The 20,886-nt window shown below is 44.4% G+C and overlaps 1 pseudogene; it reads left to right on the top strand.

The window, feature by feature from the left end:
* Positions 1-1,056: 1,056 nt before the first annotated feature.
* Positions 1,057-1,174, top strand: LOC126189848 (5S ribosomal RNA; annotated as a pseudogene).
* The last annotated feature ends 19,712 nt before the right edge of the window (positions 1,175-20,886 follow it).

The raw sequence follows: 20,886 nt of genomic DNA, 5'->3' as shown, positions 1-20,886 counted from the left end.
TAAAAGATAAAATATGTTGAGGAGTGTGCCGAAAAAAGAGGCGAGGACTGAACCAGAGTGAACAGAGAAACGTGGTGGGAAAACGGGATTAGAGGGGGAGAATTACGAGGTGTATGAGAAAAGGAATGAGACTGACAATACTCTACTATCTGTGTAGACCGGTGTGCTCATCCCTTCCAAACGCTCAGTCCAAATTTAACCTCCGTACAGCCATCACGTGGTTTTGGGAGCGTCATCAGTGAAGACGTGTTTTTATTGTGCGTTAAGAAAATGGAACAGCGGTATCTAGAGCAAAGTTATGCAACCAAATTTTGTGTTAAACTCGGGGTGTCGTGCGATTGCGAGCTTTGAAAAGCTGAGACAGGCCTACGTGGAGCATCCTTATCAAAAGAACAAGTTCTTCACTGGTACAAGTCATTTCTGGAAGGCCGAGAACACGTTAAAGATGAAACCCGCTCAGGGAGACCTTCAACTTGCGTGCTCTTGTTTCACTGCACATCAAATTTTGGCTGAAAATTTGCACATGCGAAAGGTTTGCGCCGAAATAGTGCCGTAAAGCCCCACAACTGAGCAGAAGGGCAATCGAAGAAACAAGTGCTTTGATCTTCTTGACAGGATTTCCCATGGCCACGGACGGTCCAGTCGCATGATCAAAGGTGACGAATACTGGATTCCTGAGTGAACTGTGACACGATGACAGATCCCCTCTATCGAAAAAAGATCGAATGAACAAATCAAAGATCAAAACAATGCTCACTTTCTTTTATGACAGCAGGGGTGTCGTCCATAAAGAATTTGTTCTTCAAGGAGGTCAACAAAAGATTTTTACGAAGAAGTACTTTGAAGGCTCAGTAAAAAGGCAAATCGAGTGAGACGGACGTTTCAGAAAGTGGATGCTGTATCGTGACAACGTCCCATGTCACAAGGTCAGTTCCATCTGCACTCAAAAGGCGTTCCTGTTGTTCCACAGCCACCTCCCCCCTCCCCCTCCCCCTCCCCCCTATTCTCCTGATCTGACTCCTTGTGACATTTATCATTTCCCGAACTTGAAAATGGGCCAACGGCCTTGCCGCAGTGGTAACACCGGTTCCCGCCAGATCACCGAAGTTAAGCGCTGTCGGGCTGGGCTGGCACTTGGATGGGTGACCATCCGGTCTACCGAGCGCTGTTGGCAAGCGGGGTGCACTCAGCCCTTGTGAGGCAAGCTGAGGGACTACTTGATTGAGAAGTAGCGGCTCCGGTCCCGGAAACTGACATACGGCCGTGAGAGCAGTTTGTAGACCACATGCCCGTCCATATCCGCATCCCGAGACGCCTATGGGCTGAGGATGGCACGGCGGCCGGTCGGTACTGGTGGGCCTTCCTGGCCTGTTCGGGAGTAGTTTAGTTTAGTTTTAGAACTTGAAAATGTCTTAAAAGGACATCAATTTGAGAGTCTGGAGAACATTCAAAAGAGTGCGACCGACATGTTAAAGGCCCTACCAGTTGAAGCCTTTCTACGCTGCTAACAGCAAATAACGACTTCGCCGGTATATAGCTGCCGAAGGGACCTAGTTTAAAGAGGATAATACTTTTGTTTGAAAAAATAGGAACTTTGGTAGATAAAAAAATCAGTCTCATTAACTTTCTTAGACACCTCGTATGTTCCAAACAGATCCAGCCTGGGACTAGAAACTGGTCAAAAAGATGATGAGATTGCGAGAGACGTATGTGAGGTATCATTTGACAAAAATCCATACATTTATACGAAACAGTGCATGTCAGAACAACCATTACTTAAAGAGCCATATTTTCCAAAACAGAAGTTACTCTTCCCTTATTCGGCATTGAAATGCAAATGTGGAGTTTGAAGGAAACGGTTAAAACAAGGCGGGAAATAAAAGCTTTTGTCAAAGTGTGAGCACTTCGAAAATGATGTACCCTATCCACATGTGCTTCTTGTATTGGGTATATACTCTTCTGTTCCTTTCACTGTGCTGTATATAAACTCAAACTGAAACCATACGGAGTATCTTGTAAGTGCATCAACTGACCGGTTCAGATACTTTCGCTCTACGATACACTGGAACTGTCCACTGTAGTCTACACAGGAAGAAAGGATCCTGGAAGGCGGAGGATCAAAAATTTTCAAGGTGGTTGTTGTACGGACGTTTTGGTCGCAATATAACCTGTGTACAACGACACGAGTTATGGTGCCGATAGCCCCAGAAATATCATGGTTGCCACGAGGTAACAAGTCGCTTCCAGCCGAACAGATTAGGACTTTTGTGTACTGAGGCCCGGTCGAAGGCTTATTGCTCTGCGTAACGTTTCATCTTTCAGTGCCGATATCATCAGAGGCTATAACGATTCAGCAAGCACTTGCGATCGCAAAGAATATCAACAGCCCGACTGTTTACACGTATGCGCGCTACCTTAGGTTTGTGATGTCATCAAACCGTTGCCTAACATTGCAGGGGCGCATCGACGTTTGTTGTGGAGTCTGTAGTGGGAACGAATTGGGACTGTTTGCTTTAATTAGAACTAGGCCCACAATTTGTCTAATTTCAGTCTTTCATCTTTTCTGTAAAGTTGTTTTTGTTCTTTCGAATTTCTGTGGCGTTTATGTACATCCTAGCTTAGTAATGACTGGATCTTGAGAAAATCATAGTGTCGAAGGAACAGATTTAGAGGCCCCCTGACCCCAAAGTACGAACTGCTACTGCCAGTTTATCGGTGTTTCACATACGATTACTGCTGCTGTGTTCCTTAAGGTAGGCGCTAATGTTTCTTGTTGTAGTTCCTATGCCGGCGGGAGTGGCCGTGCGGTTCTAGGTGCTACAGTCTGGAGCCGAGCGACCCCTCCGGTCGCAGGTTCGAATCCTGCCTCGGGCATGGATGTGTGTGATGTCCTTAGGTTAGTTAGGTTTAATTAGTTCTAAGTTCTAGGCGACTGATGACCTCAGAAGTTAAGTCGCATGGTGCTCAGAGCCATTTTTTGTAGTTCCTATGTACACTTGACCACACGTACAAGGGCTTTTATATACTCCTGTTTTACCAAGTGGAACTCTGTACAAGAGCTATTCTCGTCATGTAGTACCCCTGAGTAGTCTATCTTGAATCTTGGGTCTAGAAAGATTGCAGTATAATAATTTGGACCTCCATTTAAGAACTTGAAACGACTTTCTAATTTAGCTTTCAACGAGGCTCTCACTTGTGGCAAATCAGGGGTTCCTTGTGCTATTTTACCCTTATCTAAATATCTTTTTCATGCGGCAACATGTGGTGTTACTTCGTATATGCAGTATAATCAAATTAAAGACGAGGATGGGTCATGTAGAAGCAAACTACGCCGAGATATTTTTATAAGCATGTTACTATGTTCTGAATTGGAAGGAGTAAAACTGACCTGATATTCTTACGTAAATACAATTACAAGAACCCGTTACGCCAACGACCTTGCCGCAGTGGTAACACCGATTCCCGTCAGATTACCGAAGTTAAGCGCTGTCGCGGCTGGCTAGCACATGGACGGGTGACCGCCCAGTCTTCCGAGCGCTGTTGGCAAGCGTGCTACAACAGCCCTTATGAGGCAAATTGAGGAGTTACTTGACTTAGGAGTAGTGACTGGTCTCTTAAAATGACAATGCCCGGGAGAGCGGCGTGCTGACCACATGCCCCTCCACATCTGCATCCGGTAATGCCTCTCCGCTGAGTATGACACGGCGATCCGTCAGTGTAGTTGGGTGTTTCGAGGCCTGTTCCAACAGAATTTGGTTTACTTTTGAAAGAGCGCACTACTAATTAATCTATCAAGAGATGAGAAAGAGGGCCGGCCTCTGTGACCAAGCGGTTATAGGCGCTTTAGTCCGGAACCGCGGTGCTGCTACGGTCGGAGGTTCGAATCCTGCCTCGGGCACGGATGTGTGTGATGCCCTTAGGTTAGTTAGATTTATGTAGTTCTAAGTTCTAGGGGACTAATGACCTCAGATGTTAAGTCCCATAGTGCTTAGAGCCATTTGGAACATTTTTTGAGAAAGAGGTATGTGTTATCTACGGTTAATTCACATTACGTCTGGTCATTTAATGCTTCTCTTGGGGTAATAAGTCAGAAAATAGTTTATGTTATATTGACATAACAATAAAACCGAGTCTGATGATTCTTAATCTCCTTACTGGAGCTCTAGTATCGCTTATAAAACTCTCGTGGGCGTAAGCCACACGGAAAGCTATTGAGGGAAGAGAACCGAAAGTGCATCCTCTCTAGTAACTGGGGGCTCGAGGATCGTATAATACAACAGAACCAGAAACATTTGCATTATTGGTACGTGAAGGTTAGTCATACTGTCAAGAGGGGCCAGAGCCACCCATTCGACACTGATAAGAGCAGTTCTTGGTAAATAAATATGGTTAAAAGTGTATTTAATCCATAATCCATTCACAAACCAAGAATCAGTAAGTTGTAGAGAATACCGCAACTGTCCTGATTAATAACTTGCGTTCCAAAATGAAGAAGATCTAATCGAACCTAGTAGGCAACTTGCACAACAGCGCTTACCACGAAGAAGTTAGGCCTATCTCGGAAGTCAGCTCTGTCACTCATCAGGCGCTGATTTACAATACCAGTGGACGGAATGCTGCAAACATGTGAGTCTTGCGCCTGCTGCCCTCGGTGCTGGATCCTAGAGTCCGCTACTTCAGAATTTAAAACCTGAATGCCTCTTCATACTTCCTATCACATCTCCACTTAGGCTCTGCGTAAGACCTCGTCTGTTAGCTTCCTAGCCAATCATATCTAACAATAAACTGATCCGCCAGTGAGGTGGGAGACTTCAGATGATATCCCTTCTACGTTAAATTTCGGAAACTAGCCAATGGTGCGAACGGAGGACGACTTCTCAACCTCCCTCCTAGCGAAATCGCAGGGGAATTTCCTAGAACAGGTACTAGAGAGGAAAAATAACAAGGACCAATAGAGTCAGCGTGTGTTTGTGCAACCCATTGTCTTGGGGCTGGCATGAAACGAAATTTGGCTAATTTTTGTGTAAAATTTTCTATTGTCAAACTTAACTGCAAAGAGAGCTTCTCTTTCCACTGTTTAGTCCTAGAAGTGTCCAAGCTCCTACCAAGAAGAGTTATTCCTTGGGCTTACAATCACTTTTTCCGTTTAGTAACTTGTTAATATTGGTTGTGGTGAATACAAAAGGCAAAAGAGAAAATGGGCGATTATAATGATGAGATGAAAGACGAAAATCGGCGAAGCATACATGGCGGCGAAAAAAATTATTACACGTGGAAAGATGACGTCGATTTTGGTCAAATGACGGCATATGCCACCGATGGGTTCGTAGATATATTGATAACGGTTTCAACGTGGTCCGCCAACGGACAGCTTAGTGGCTTAGCTACCACAGCGCCATTTGTGTCTTTAATAGGGAATGCTCAAAGCCAGAAGGTTCAGTGTGGTGAAACATGTCAAGCAAGCGAGCAACCATGTCACGGAGACGCTCTCGTGCTTTCTAAAGCCAACTGAGCGCGTTTGAAAGGGGTCAAATTGTGGCCTTCCGAGTGACGGGATGGTCCTTTCGGAAAAGTCTACATCTACATCTACATATGTGGGCTATCCACAAAGTACATTACGTTTTGGAGTTAAAAATAAATAAAGTATTGAAAATTTTTTTATTATATACAAATGAAAGCCACACTTAAATACTACTTTTCTACATAGTTGCCATTTAAATTAGGGCACTTATCGTAGCGATGGACGATCTTGGAAAATCCTTGGTCGTAAAATTCGGCCGCCTGCGCCTTCAACCACGTGGTTACCTCTTCTTGAAGCTGTGCGTCGTCATCAAAACGCTGCATAGCCAACCACTTCTTCATTGCTGGGAATAAGTGGAAGTCGCTCGGTGCCAGGTCGGGACTGTACGGCGGATGAGGAAACAACTCCTACTTAAAAGATTCGAGAACTTCACGAGTGGCATTTGCCGTGTGGGCCCGGGCGTTGTCGTGAATCAGCAAGATCTTTGAGCCCAACTTCCCCTGCGCTTTTTTTGTATTGCTCTTCTGAGGTTGTGCAGAGTTTGGCAATACCTTTGAGAGTTTATTGTAGTGCCGCTTTCCAGGAAATCCACAAAAATCGTACCTTTTCTGTCCCAAAAGTGGTAACCACGTGGTTGAAGGCGCAGGCGGCCGAATTTTACGACGAAGGAATTTCCAAGCTCGTCCATCGCTACGATAAGTGCCTTAATTTAAATGGCAACTATGTAGAGAAGTAATATTTAAGTGTGGCTTTCATCTGTATATATATAAAAAAATTTCCAATACTTTATTTTTAATTCCAAAACGTAATGTAATTTGTGGATAGCCCTCGTACATACTCCGCAATCCACCATACGGTGCGTGGCGGAGGGTACCTCGCACCACAACTAGCATCTTCTCTCCCTGTTCCATTCCCAAACAGAACGAGGGAAAATGACTGCCTATATGCCTCTGTACGAGCCCTAATCTCTCTTATCTTATGTTTGTGGCCTTTCCGCGAAATGTAAGTTGGCGGCAGTAAAATTGTACTGCAGTCAGCCTCAAATGCTGGTTCTCTAAATTTCCTCAGTAGCGATTCACGAAAAGAACGCCTCCTTTCCTCTAGAGGCTCCCACCCGAGTTCCTGAAGCATTTCCGTAACACTCGCGTGATGATCAAACCTACCAGTAACAAATCTAGCTGCCTGCCTCTGAATTGCTTCTATGTCCTCCCTCAATCCGACCTGATAGGGATCCCAAACGCTCGAGCTGTAATCAAGAATAGGTCGTATCAGTGTTTTATAAGCGGTCTCCTTAACAGATGAACCACATCTTCCCAAAATTCTACCAATGAACCGAAGACGACTATCCGCCTTCCCCACAACTGCCATTACATGCTTGTCCCACTTCATATCGCTCAGCAATGTTACGCCCAAATATTTAATCGACGTGAATGTGTCAAGCGCTACACTACTAATGGAGTATTCAAAGATTCTTTTTCCTATTCATCTGCATTAATTTACATTTATCTTTATTTAGAGTTAGCTGCCATTCTTTACACCAATCACAAATCGTGTACAAGTCATCTTGTATCCTCCTACAGTCACTCAACGACGATACCTTCCCGTACACCACAGCATCATCAGCAAACAGCCGCACATTGCTATCCACCCTATCCAAAAGATCATTTATGCAGATAGAAAACAACAGCGGACCTACCACACTTCCCTGGGGCACTCCAGATGATACCCTCATCTCCGATGAACACTCACCATCGAGGACAACGTACTGGGTTCTATTACTTAAGAAGTCTTCGAGCCACTCACATATTTGGGAACCAACTCCATATGCTCGTACCCTAGTTAGGAGTCTCAAGTTGGACGTGCTGCGTCGGTTGCGCAACGATGCTGGTATCAGAGGTCACGTGAACATTTGCACACCTGTAGACGAGGTTCTGGACGTCCATGCAACACGGACGCCATCCTCGCTTCTCGTATTGTAAGTGAACAGTGGCGGAACGTACAGCTACCACAGCACAGGTGTGCCCAGACGTCTCAACACCAACTGTTGCGAACCGGTTATTAGCAGCGGAACTGCGGGTACGCACACCTCGAGCCCCTCTTACACTCACGCCAGAGCATCGAAGTGCAGGCTCGTCTGATGCCGTCGGAGGATCATACGGATGGAATGGCGCATCGTGTTCTTCATCGATGAAAGCAGATATTGCCTGCATGCAAGTGATGGTCATTTGCGTGTACGACGTAGACCGGCTGAGTGCTATCTCGTAGAACGCATTCGTCCAAGACATACTGGCCCCACTCGAGACCTTATGGTCTGGCAAGCTACATTTCTCGTTCACCTTTGGTGTTTCTGGAGGAGACGCTAATCAGCGCTCGGTATGTGCAGAAGATTGTAGGACCCGTTCGTCTGCCGTTCTTGCAACAGGAGGGAGATGTGTTGTCCCAGCAGGATAATACTCGTCCATTCACTGTCCGTGAAACTCAACGTGTTGTGTAAGACGCGCAGCAACTTCGGTGGCCAGCCCTATCTCCAGACATGTCTCCAACCGAGCACGTGTGGCATGTGATGGGACGAGAAGCGACTTGTCGACTTTTGCGACTCGTCAACCAAAAACTCCTACAGAACTAAGTGAACACAGGTCGAGCAGGCGTGGCTTTACGTATCCCACGACAGTGTTCGCCATCAGTACGACCGAATGGATGCCAGAGTCAGCGTCTGGATTGCCGCCCGTGAAGGCTACACCACGTACTAATATGGGCGTTTCAGCATACTTGGTACCTCAGAATCGCTTATGCTATTGACCTATAAATTTAATAATTTGACGTACACCAGATGCACTGTTGTAACAATAAATTGGAAACCTCCAAAAAGGTGAACTAATTCTTTCCAGCAGTGTATTTTGTTTTGGTCAATATCCCAGTGATCTTCAATAGGATCAGTTTCCAGTGTGGGAACCTAGAAAAGGTTCCTTAGCAAGAAATCGTGTTCCACGTGGAACTCAGGAGACAACCAATCAGCTGTGAAACTCAGGAAGCTGGCGTTGTTATGCAAATAGGTCAGCGTAACAGAAATTACAGAAAAATGGCTCTGGGACTTAACTTCTGAGGTCATCAGTCCTCTAGAACTTAGAACTACTTAAACCTAACTAACCTAAGGACATCACACACATCCACGCCCGAGGCAGGATTCGAACCTGCGACCGTAGCGGTCGCGCGGTTCCAGACTGTAGCGCCTAGAAAGACTCGGCCACTCCGGCCGGCGAAATTACAGAATCCGTGACACCACCTGAAATGTTTCTTGTGGTGTTTTTCATAAATTCTGTCGTAGATGTCAGAATTATTTTTTTGGAAATTGCATGCACGACTTGGCATTTTATAGAATGGTAAAGGTTGTTCTAAGAGTCTTGTAAATCAGTTCCTTTCTACGACAGATAAGAGCTCATTGTCTAGTGCAATAATTTCTGCTGTTAAATAATGGTCTTTCTTTGCTTTTGTGTCGTTTGCACCCCAAAGCAATTACCTTCCAAACGATTCTGACATAGTCAGTAGCTTTTGTGTCAGTGCTGAAGACGACCATATGCCAGGGATGGTTAAAGACACTGTAGGCATGGTAGGAGCTATATCTTCATTAACTGCTTGGAATTTTTCTGAATGTTTCGTTTGAAATGACGTTTTATAGCTAAATAACCGTCGGAGAAAAAGATAGTTGATTGGTTTAAAGTAGATCACGTACTTTTTACTAGTTTAAATTGATTTATATAACCACGTTTCTTAAAAACATCCGCACAGGCCCAAAAACTTTTATTAAACCTAGTAGTCCATCAACAGGTTCCTATTTAACGATGTAAACATCGTACTTATAAAGAAACACTTGCTGATCAGTGTAATAAAACAATCAAAACAAATAAAAGGCTATCTAATGCTTTGGTACATACCACCCGACCAAACAGCTATCCGTTTCATCTCCCGTCAACATTGCTGCCCTGCTACCTTCAACACTAGCAAATGTGTTGCGGGCTGCCTACGTCGCTGTAGCTGCGAGCGTACCTCGTGAACATCAGGGGGCGCTTTCGATAAATCCATAGGCTAGTCAGTTTAGAATTTTGCAAGACACTAGTCTATTGTCACTTTTTTTCTGGATGCTTTTAGGCCTACAGGCAGCATCTGTGGTACCGATCGGTACTTCACGTCAAGTGACTTTTTTATAGCTTTCTAGTTACTTTAAAAATTTGTTCGAGGAACGGACTGAGCCGCGCGCCGCTCGTGTAAATGCCATTTATTGCTTGTCATCTTGTCTTTATGGTACTATCGCCTCTTTCCTTATCCGATTTACTGGCATTTTTCGTAATTTATCTTGCAGTTAACAAATTGATTTCAGCAGCGATTTCGCATAACTAGTGAAAGAGGCCACAATTCGCAACAAATCGAGTAGTCTAGTCAATCAATAAATATGTCATTCGCTCGCTTCACTCATGAGCAACAATGACTGCTCGCTCGGACCTCCAGGACGTGACATGTCCCTGGCAATGTCCGGACGAATATCCGGCCGCCGAATATCCGGCTATCCGGTTTATAGGATGGTCGGACATCCGGTGTCCGATACCCGACCAAACAGCTATCCGTTTCATCTCCCGTCAACATTGCTGCCCTGCTACCTTCAGCACTTGCAAATGTGTTGCGGGCTGCCTACGTCGCTGTAGCTGCGAGCGTACCTCGTGAACATCAGGGGGCGCATTCGATAAATCAATAGGATAGTCAGTTTAGAATTTTGCAAGACACTAGTCTATTGTCACTTTTTTCTGGATGCTTTTAGGCCTACAGGCAGCATCTGTGGTACCGATCGGTACTTCACGTGAAGTATAGCTTTCTAGTTACTTTAAAAATTTGTTCGAGGAACGGACTGAGCCGCGCGCCGCTCGTGTAAATGCCGTTTATTGCTTGTCATCTTGTCTTTATGGTACTGTCGCCTCTTTCCTTATCCGATTTACTGGCGTCACTAAGTTGCTGGTTTGCCTGCCCGTGAGTGGCAGCGGCAGTGCTTATCGATAAGTGCACTGTCGTCCTATCTCTGGAGCGCCGCTGGTATTTCCTGGTCGTCGTGTGTAGGGAGTTCAGTCGGGATGGAGCTCCAGTGAGGTCTGCACAGCCAGTACTCGCCCGACCGCCAGCGGCAGAAACATGTTCTGTCCGACGGAAGGAGACTGGAGCGGGAACGACCGCTGGTTGGTCGTTCGGTCGGTCGTCTCATCGGGCGACGTGTATTTGGTCTTTTGTCCGTTTTCGGGCCTCGTCAGTTGGTCATCTTCCCGGACGTGGGTCGGTTCCTTCCTTGTGCAGAGATATCGAGGTGGCCAATGGGCCGATGTTCCCTCTGCATGATTAGGTCCGAGCCAGTGTTCCCGGGTCGCCGTGTCTCCGAGTTCCGGCCATCAAGGGAATCGAGATGGAGCTGCAGTGAGCTCCGGACAGCCATGACTCGCCCAATCGTTGCTGACACACACAACTTGAGTGGGGACGACCTTGGTTGGTCGTTCGGTCGGTTGTCTCATCGGCCGACGTGTATTTGGTCTGGTTTTAGGATTGTCGGAGTTCTTGGTGCAAGTGTTTACGAGGAACTGTATGTAGCTTCTGCGATTTCCATTGAACAGTTATGCATGCTGTATGCGTACTGGAGTTGGCAGTCGGTCGGTTGGGACAGAGCAGCGAGTGTGTGTTTCCTCGTCGTGTTGATGCTGTCCGGCACGCTGTGTAGTTCGACAACCTTTGGTGTTTGTCTATATTTTTGAGCCGGCCGGTGTGGCCGTGCGGTTCTGGGCGCTTCAGTCTGGAACCGCGTGACCGCTACGGTCGCAGGTTCGAATCCTGCCTCGGGCATGGATGTGTGTGATGTCCTTAGGTTAGTTAGGTTTAAGTAGTTCTAAGGGCCTGATGACCACAGATGTTAAGTCCCATAGTGCTCAGAGCCATTTGAACCATTTTTATATTTTTGAGTGGTTATTGTGCCTTGGCTGTGTTTAAGCGCCAATTTTGAGGACGTAACACTGCTGGTATCTTAGTTCTCGCTGATATCTTTCCTTGTCGTGCCGTTGGTCGGACGGAAGGAGATTGATTAGGTTGTTGGTCTGTCCTTCAGCCTTCCCTGGGTCGGGTTGCCATCCGATTATTTAGTCTTAACCTTGGCTGCCTGTCTCACCTAAACTCCTCAGGCCGACCCGTGGAACACTTCTGAGCACTACTGTTCTGTTGGTTTTAGATTGTGATTTTCTTTTAGTCTGAAGTACTGTGCGAGGCCTTCAGCCGTCTATTAGTTTAGTTTGTTTTAATTTTAAAATAAGGCCTTCAGCCGACTTAAACTAAGCTTTCAAGATTGATTGGTTTAAAACTATTTTAAAAAAGGTGATTTGCCTCCATTCGAAATCCTTGTTATCCAGGCCTTAAGCCTTGAGTTGTTCTATATCCATTGTGTGGCCTTCAGCCGAGTATTTTTTTCAAACTAAAGCCTTCAGCCGTGTGTATTCCTTAAAGCGATTTAAACTTGTGTTCTGGCTTTCAGCCGTATTGTATTAAATCCTTTTAAGAGCATGTGTGATTAAAAGTTTTTAGGAAAATAAAAAATTTGTGTGTTTAGTGCAACTAACAGTAACTGATTTTGGCCCCTTTCCACAACCATAACCTGATCCGCTCTGTCCTGCGAAACCACATTTCACGGACCATCATTAAAATATTTTTCAAAATTAGTTTTAATTTATTTTTATTAAAAATGTTCGCTTGTTAGCAAATAATATAAATGTAAGTCAAAAAAATTTGTGTTGCACTGTTAATACTTCTTGAGAAAGGAAGATTGAAAACGGTCAATTTAACATAGCGGAGATGGAAGGTACCTTCTCCCCTTATCGCAGAAGTAAACGGTCTTCAGATCTGGTGCGGAGTCCTCGACTACCTAGTTTCCATCTGTCCAGGTAGAAGGTACCTTCTCTCCTCGTCGCGGAAGTAAATGGTCTTCAGGGCTGGTGCATAGTCTTTGACTACCTCGTTTCGATCTGTCCAGCTATGCTGCTTCTCAAAGGAAAATATTTCGTAACAGCTCGATAACAGTCACTTCCCATAATACCTAGCGTCTAATTCAGTGTAATGGAAAGATTAGATACACAGTCCAGTCACATTAATGTGACCACCGCCTGTGTTAGACATCAACGTGCAGTAACCACTTACAGACGGTAGGTGGCAGCACTAGCGGTGAAGTGTATACAAAGCGTGTCGGGGGCAGTGCAGTCATCATAATGCAGTAACGGAGTGATTTATCTGACGTCCAAAAGGGTAAGATCATTGACTTTCGGGCCAAATGCGGAAGCGTTTCCCAAACGGTTAAGTCTGTTGACTGTTTGCGTGTACCCGTGGTTCAAGTATCCCGTGCATGGCAAAATAGAACTATCCAAAACCGTCGCCGAGGCAAGTCTGGTACATCAGGGGTCATAGATGACAGAAGTGGAACGACGGTTGCAGAGATGTGTGTGGGCGAACAAACGTGCTGCTGTTGAGCAACTGACCTCCCAGATGAATCAAAGGGCTACCAACGTTGTCTCCTCAACGACCCTTCAGCGAACATTTCTGGGCAGGCGCCTGGTTCATGCATCCATGCCACGTGACCCATGCTGACTGCTGTGCATTGGCGACAAAGGCTGGAATTTGTTCGCCACTACAGCAACTGAAGTCCAGTGAGTGGCCAAAGGTGGCCTTTTCATCTGAATCACATTTTGTGCCTCATCGGACAGATGGCGTGCACGACGTGAAGCACCCTGCAACAATCGTCAGAAGGCTCCAGGCAGTAGGAATGAGCGTTATGGTCTGGGGAAAGCTTTCGTGTCATTCCCTGGATGATTTCGTCATTATGGAAGGCACAATGGATCGACACAAGTATGCACCTATCCTTGGGGACATGTCCGCCCCCACATGCAGTTTGTTTTTCCTCGGCACTATGGCGTCTACCAGCAGGACAATGCAACATGTCACAGAGCTCGTAGGGTACATACGTGGCTGTAAGAGCACCAGGATGAGTTTACCGTACTCCTCTGGCCCCCAAACTCATTGAATTAAATCCCAATCGAGAATTTGTGGGACCACCTCGAAGGGCCGCTTAGTGGTATGGATCCTCAGGCGAAAAATGGTTCAAATGGCTCTGGGCACTATGGGACTTAACTTCTGAGGTCATCATTCCCCTAGAACTTAGAACTACTTAAACCTAACTAACCTAAGGACATCACACACATCCATGCCCGAGACAGGATTCGAACCTGCCACCGGCCGTAGCGGTCACGCGGTTCCAGACTGTAGCGCCTAGAACCGCTCGGCCACTTCGGCCGGCTACACCAGTTTCTTTGGCGCTTCAGTGTATACGAGTATCTTAGACACTGGATGTGGGAGGTATAAGGAGAAAAATGAAATTAGTAAAAGTTATGGCGAATGACAATGGAGAGTGGCCGGCTCCTCAGCCGAGAAACCTAGCGCAGCTCGCCACGACACTGGAGTTGCCATGGCTCCACATCTCTGTCCGTACGTTCCACAATCTGAATGATTCTCTTCCTGCACGTTCGCACTGGGAAAGGTAGGTATTTAGTCTTTTGACAGGTGGTTACATTTAAATGACTGGACAGTGTCAAATCAGAAGGCAGTTGTAAGAGATTTCTTGGAAAGGTTCTTGGAAAGTGCCCTACCTCTGTAAAGGAAATTACATGCAAGACGCTAGTGAGACAATTTCTAGAATATTGTTTCAGTGTTTGAAGCCCTTATCAAGTAGGGATGGCAACAGACATCGAACGAATTCAGAGCCGTGTTGTTATGATCGTAACAGTTAGGACGGGTCCTGTGAAAGTGTGACAGAAATGCTCGGAGAACTTAAGTTCCAATCCTGGAAAAAAGATTTGGTTCTCTCGAAACGCTCTCAAGTAACTACTGACAATGTGTTTCGAAGAGGAATCTACGTCCATTACGCCGCTACCAGCGATTTTATCGAAGAGTGATAATGAGAAAAAGGTAAGAGGCTAGGACGTCTACAGTCACGCGGACAGTCATTTATATGCCGCTGAAAGTGCGAGTGGAATAGGACCGGGAATCACTTAGACTAGTATGAGGCGCTCTCCGTCATGCAGTGCACAGTGGCTTGCGGAGCACATATGTAGTGGTAGATGTACATGTAGTGACCATCTCAGGTCTCTGCCGAAAGTTAATTGTCTGGTGAACCATTTTCAAACTTTATAACACTAACTGACTTCTCCATCAGTTCTTGACAGAATGAAACAATAATGCAAAAAGGGAAACACTTGTTTAACCATTACTTATTCAATCACGAACCAATTTAAGGCTTCTTAGACTATCGTCTGGCGCTCACTGAATGTCGCAAGCACAGATAAAACGTGATTGAAGAGCATTTACAGAGAAAAGAATTACCTAAAGCAAATCGTTATACAAAAAATCCGGGTAATTGCGAGTAGGACTCGCATACCGAGGGTTCTGTCGTAGATAGTTCATCCATCCAGGTAATGGAGAAGCTGGATGATCTTTGCTTGTAATCGATATCGATGCTGGCAAGATATTGGTCCCGGAAATTCCAAGACTTTCGAGGAAGTTTTAATTTTGATCTTTATCTTTTTGTGTTATTTCACCTTTGCTATTGTAACTTTTCATTTATTTTGCAGCTATGTAAATATGCTAGGCCAGATGTCAATTGCAGTGGGGTGACTTCATCCGCTCTTGTCCCTTGTGCGATTACTGGTAAGATCTGACGGAAAACCCAGTGAATAAAATGATACGGCCGGCCATAGGGCTACTGATGTTACGTAAATGTCGGATTTTTCTGTGGAACGCTTCAGCGGATATCTTATGGTATATCGGAACCTCATACCAAACAAAGGAAGAGCAGTCCTGCATCAGTTACCTTTATTGCTTTGCTTTGAAACATTTCAGACGCTGTACATGACGTAGGCATAGATTGTCTGAGCAGCAGTCTGGCGGCCTTATGCCTTTCACCGCTAGATGGCAACCGCTACGTTTTCATAGCGACAGGGACTTCATTTCTTCTTACCTCAATCAGGTAGCACGAAATGATGGTAAATTTTAAACAGAAAGATTCCTTGTGAATCACTCTACCTATTACTGAAAACCAGAACAGTAATTCATGGGATTTTAGACAGATTACGAATGAAATGTAATTATGTAATAACAAAAATTATTTTTTTAATGTGCTATATTTACAGTTTAACAACTTTCTGACTTTTTCCATTACTTTTACTTTAAAACCTTGTTTCTTGCCAAGTTTAGACGGAAAGTACGCTGTAGAATTTGATGAGTGAGTTTGCGAGTATCGAAATAAGTGACCTAAATCGCAGTATCTTTTTGATTGCATTGACTTAGAAGTTTAAATTTTTAAACCGCCAAGACGCCGTAGACCTTAGTATGTGACATGAAACTCAACTTTATACGTCTACCTGTTACTGAGAGAAAGTATTCTTAACAGTCTCACAGACAGACAGATAGACAAAGCAACCTATAAGTATACCAAACAAAGGACTTGCACTATCCTTTACTCAACCTATCTTTGGCACAGGAGGGGTTAAATATGCTGCTATAAAAATTTTCGACAAATTAACAGATGAAATAAAATGTCTGACAGACAGCAGTAATAGCTTAAAAATAAATTGAAATCATATCTCCTTGACAGCTCCTTCTATACCAAAGATGAATTCTTGAATAGGAATACATAAATCTATAAATATAGTATATGCATTGTGCCATTTAAGGGATTGGGGTAAATAATAGAAATATTAATCTTTAACTCTGTATTGTAATATATATACATTACAATTGAAAGAAAATCAGCCCTCGGTCACTATTTTGAACAAATTAACCTGGTTTCGACACTGCTAGGAGTGTCTTCCTCAGAATTTAAATCAAAGAATGGTCTATATTCTATAACGTGGTCACAGAAGTATGACTAAAAAGGTATGATAGAGTATAAGTACGGAAAGACGATTCCGTATTTTTACTCTGTGTGGCCGTGTGGCCGTGCCGTTCTAGGCGCTTCAGTCTGGAACCGCGTGACCGCTACGGTCGCAGGCTCGAATCCTGCCTCGGGCATGGATGTGTGTGATGTCCTTAGGTTAGTTAGGTTTAAGTAGTTCTAAGTTCTAGGGGACTGATGACCACAGATGTTAAGTCCCGTAGTGCTCAGAGCCATTTGAACCATTTTTGAACCACACATTCCATCCCACCTTTGGGCAGCCAACACTAACCTAACATCGACTGGTTCCGCTCCGCTCTGCTCCCTTCCAGTTCCGGAAACACACGCTTGGTTGCTTAACTCTTTTGAGTGGCTGTCTCATAAACGTGCATAAAAGCATGCTCACATTGGTCACGCGGCTCTCTTCTACTCCACCGCTTTGCTTGCTCCTGCCACGAGAATTTCCCGGTATACTACTTCGAACAGGAAAGTAACACTTCGCAGCTACCATTCCACATTAATTTGGGGTTTGAAAATATCCTCGGAATTTCCGGAGACGCTGTGGTTCCATAAAAATCAAGGTGTCGTAAGAGCTTCACAGCAAACATTTCCACGGATCGGTTAGCTTTAATGAGTCTGGCATTCCTCAGACACTTGTACGTGAACACTTACATAAGCCCCCCTTCTGGCTTCCTAAGCACAATATGCACCATTCCAACTCTTTCGCCAGAGGCCTTTATCCAGAAAGATGATTATCTTCCCCTTCTACCAAAGAGTGACCGATGTAGAAGTTATCGATATCTTCAGATTAGATCATCACGAAATGAACCGTCGTATCACTTCAAGTACATCCAGTAGTCTGAGTCAAAAACATTACACATTGTCAAGAGACTACAGGAAATATTTGAAACCAGATAATGACTTGAAGGCCATGGCCCACCAGGGTAGCCGAGCGCGCTAACGCGCTGCTTCGTGGACTCGGGTAGGCGCGCCGGCCCCGGATCGAATCCGACCGGCGGATTAACAACGAGGGCCGGTGTGCTGGCCAGCCTCGATGTGGTTTTAAGGCGGTTTTCCACATACCGCTAGGTGAATACTGAGCTGGTCCCCACGTTCCGCCTCAGTTACACGCGTCACAGACATTTAAAACACGTCTGCACTATTTCACGATTTACACTTCACGCAGACAGTTTGGGTACACTGATTCCGTCCTGGGGTGTACGGACTGGCGGCAGGAAGGGCATCCGGCCATCCCTAAAACTAACGTTGCCAAATCCGTTGTAACCACGCCGACCCTGCGATCGCTGAGTGACTACGGCGTAAGCGAAAGAAAGAAAGAAAGATTGATTTGAATGCCATCTTTAAATAACGAAATACAGTTTCCTTTTCCCCCTCTGTTAAATTAAGTTAAAGTTACTCAAATTTTAGATCACAGTTGTAAAATGAACTTTATTACTTAATTTTTTTTGTAACGATTTCCGTTATAGCTTATAAAAATGTTATACTTCCCTCTATAAACACTGTATTTGTCTCAGTAATGCAGGTATGACTAGCACCTAATTTTACTTATGCTCTTGACTTCTCGTTTGTGACTCGTTCATTGCGTAAGAAGCTGAAAAGCGGTTAATGATGAAATACATAATACACTGCCGTATTACACACACAAAAAAAGAAAAGCCAAGCACCGACAAGATATGGTCTCATTTAAATGTAAAATCCTACAAATACGCATCATCAAAGAATATGTAAATAATTAGTGTTGGAGTTCTCTGTCACGGGTAGAATGACTACAAGAGTGCATAGTAGTGTTCATATTTAGTGTAGTTACCAGACCTAGTAAGGCATACAGAGTGTTTCCGTAAGAGCGTACAAAAATGTAAGAGGATCTAGGGAATGCTTCACTGCTCAATTTGAGCAGGAAACCTGGTGTATGAGAAGCCACCTTAAGGAGATGTGGAAGTAAACTTGTGTACCGCTTTGTCCAGCATTACTGTTTTCCAGCTTATTAACAACTAACGTGGGTACAAGCTTACACGTCCTGTGATGTGTATTAATATGTACATTCTTTATTTTCTGCAAGGAAAAAGGAGGACGAGCCTCATTACCAGGAAGTCATGTTGTAGGTTTTGTTTACTTTACTCATCTTTAAGGTGGCTCTGTTGTATCGTATTTACATTGTCCCATGACAGAATGTGCTATGTATCAGCGACAGACCCATTCATTACTCAGTGCTATTCCGAGACGTACAGTGCAATACCATGGAGAGGTACCGGCACAGTATTTCCTGTTTGCTGCATTGCAAGGGGAGGTCCTATTCCAAAGCCTGCGAAGTCACCTGACCTGAATCTCCTTTATTATTTCCTATGAGGATATCTAAAGTCACTTGTGTATGGGACCGCAGTGGATACAGAAATGGGATTAGTTGCCAGAATTGTAGTTGCCTGTGTTGTGATTCGAAACACACCAGGGCTATTTGTCATCGTGCGTCAGAATCTGGTTCGTCGATATTATGAGGTTGATGGCCGTCATTTTCTGCACATTTTGTAAGATACAGTACAAGTTGTACGTTCATTGTGTCACTGATGAGATTTACAGTTAACTGCAACTAATGTAAATAAAAAAGTACACAGTAATGTGATTTTATTTCTGTTATCTCCTTAAGCTGGCTTCTCCGACCACAAGATCCCTGCCTCTAATTGTTCAGTGGATCGTCCTCTACGTTCTGTTAAATTTTTGCACGCTTAAGAGTGCAACGCGAATTCCACTGTTAAGTGCAGAGGAGAGAGCGGATAGGTGGAAAGAATACAGTGAAAGACTTTATGAGGGAGAAGATTTGTCTAATGTGGTAGAAGAAGGAACAGTCATCGATTTAGAAGAGATAGGGGATCGAGTATTAGAATCAGAATTTAAAAGAGCTTTGGAGGACTTAAGATCAAATAAGGCAGAAGGGATAGATAATATTACATCAGAATTTCTAAAATAATTGGGGGAAGTGGCAACAAAACGACTATCAACGTTGGTGTGTAGAATGTTTGAGTATGGCGACATACCATCTTACTTTCGGAAAAGAATCATCCACACAATTCCGAAGACGGCAAGAGCTGACAAGTGCGAGAATTAACGCACAATCAGCTTAATAGGTCATGCATCCAAATTGATTACAAGAATAATATACAGAAGAATGGAAAATAAAATTGAGGATGCACTAGACGGCGATCAGTTTGGCTTTAGGAAAGGTAAAGACACGAGAGAGGGAGTTCTTACGTTGCGGTTAATAATGGAAGCTGGACTAAACAATAACCAAGACACGTTCATAGGAAAAAGAGTTCGACAGTGTAAATCGGTGCGATATGTTCGAAATTCCGAGAAAAATGGTATGCTACAGGGAGAGACGGGTAATATACCATACGTACAAAAGCCCAGAGGAAATAATAAGAGTGGACGACCAAGAACGAAAGGCTCGGATTAAAAAGGGTGGAAGACAGGGATGTAATCTTTCCTCCCTATTGTTCAATATGTACGTCGAAGAAGCAATGATGGAAATAAAACAAAGGTTCAGTAGTGGAACTAAAATTCGAGGTGAAAGGGTATCAATATACGATTCGCTGATGACATTGCTATCCCGAGTGAAAGTGAGGAAGAACTACATGATCTGCTGAACGGAATGAACAGTCTAATGAGTACATCGTATGGATTGAGGGTAAATCGAAGAAAGAGGAAGGTAATGAGTAGTAGTAGAAATGAGAACAGCGAGAAACTTAACATCAGGATTCATGGTCACGAAGTAGATGAAGTTAAGGAATTCTGCTACCTAGACAGTACACTAACCAATGACGGACGGAACAAGGAGGACATCAGAAGCAGACTAGCTTTGGCAAAAAGGGCACTCCTGGATAAGAGAAGTCTACTAATATCAAATATCGGCCTTGAGGAAGAAATTTCTGGGAATGTATGTCTGGAGTGCAGCCATTGTATGGTAGTGAAGCATAGACTGTGGGAAAACCGGAACAGAAGAGAATCGAAACATTTGAGGTGTGATGCTACAGACGAATGTTGAAAATTAGGTGGACTGATAACGTAAGGAATGAGGAGGTTCTGCGCAGAATCGGAGAAGAAAGGAATAGGCGAAAACACTAATATGGAGAAGGGACAGGATGATAGGACATCTATTAAGACATGAGGGAATGACTTCCATGGAACTGTAGAGGGCAAAAAAAATGTAGAGGAAGACAGATATTCGAATTCATCTAGCAAATAATTGAGGACGTAGGCTGCATGTACTACTTTGAGATAAAGAGGTTAGCACAGGAGAGAAATGCGTGGCGCGCCGCATCAAACAAGTCAGAAGATTGATAAAAAAAAACCCGGAGACGCG

The sequence above is a fragment of the Schistocerca cancellata genome, chromosome 5 (genome assembly GCF_023864275.1).
Source record: "Schistocerca cancellata isolate TAMUIC-IGC-003103 chromosome 5, iqSchCanc2.1, whole genome shotgun sequence".
In the NCBI taxonomy this organism is placed as follows: domain Eukaryota; kingdom Metazoa; phylum Arthropoda; class Insecta; order Orthoptera; family Acrididae; genus Schistocerca; species Schistocerca cancellata.
This window is presented reverse-complemented; position numbering and strand designations above follow the sequence as displayed.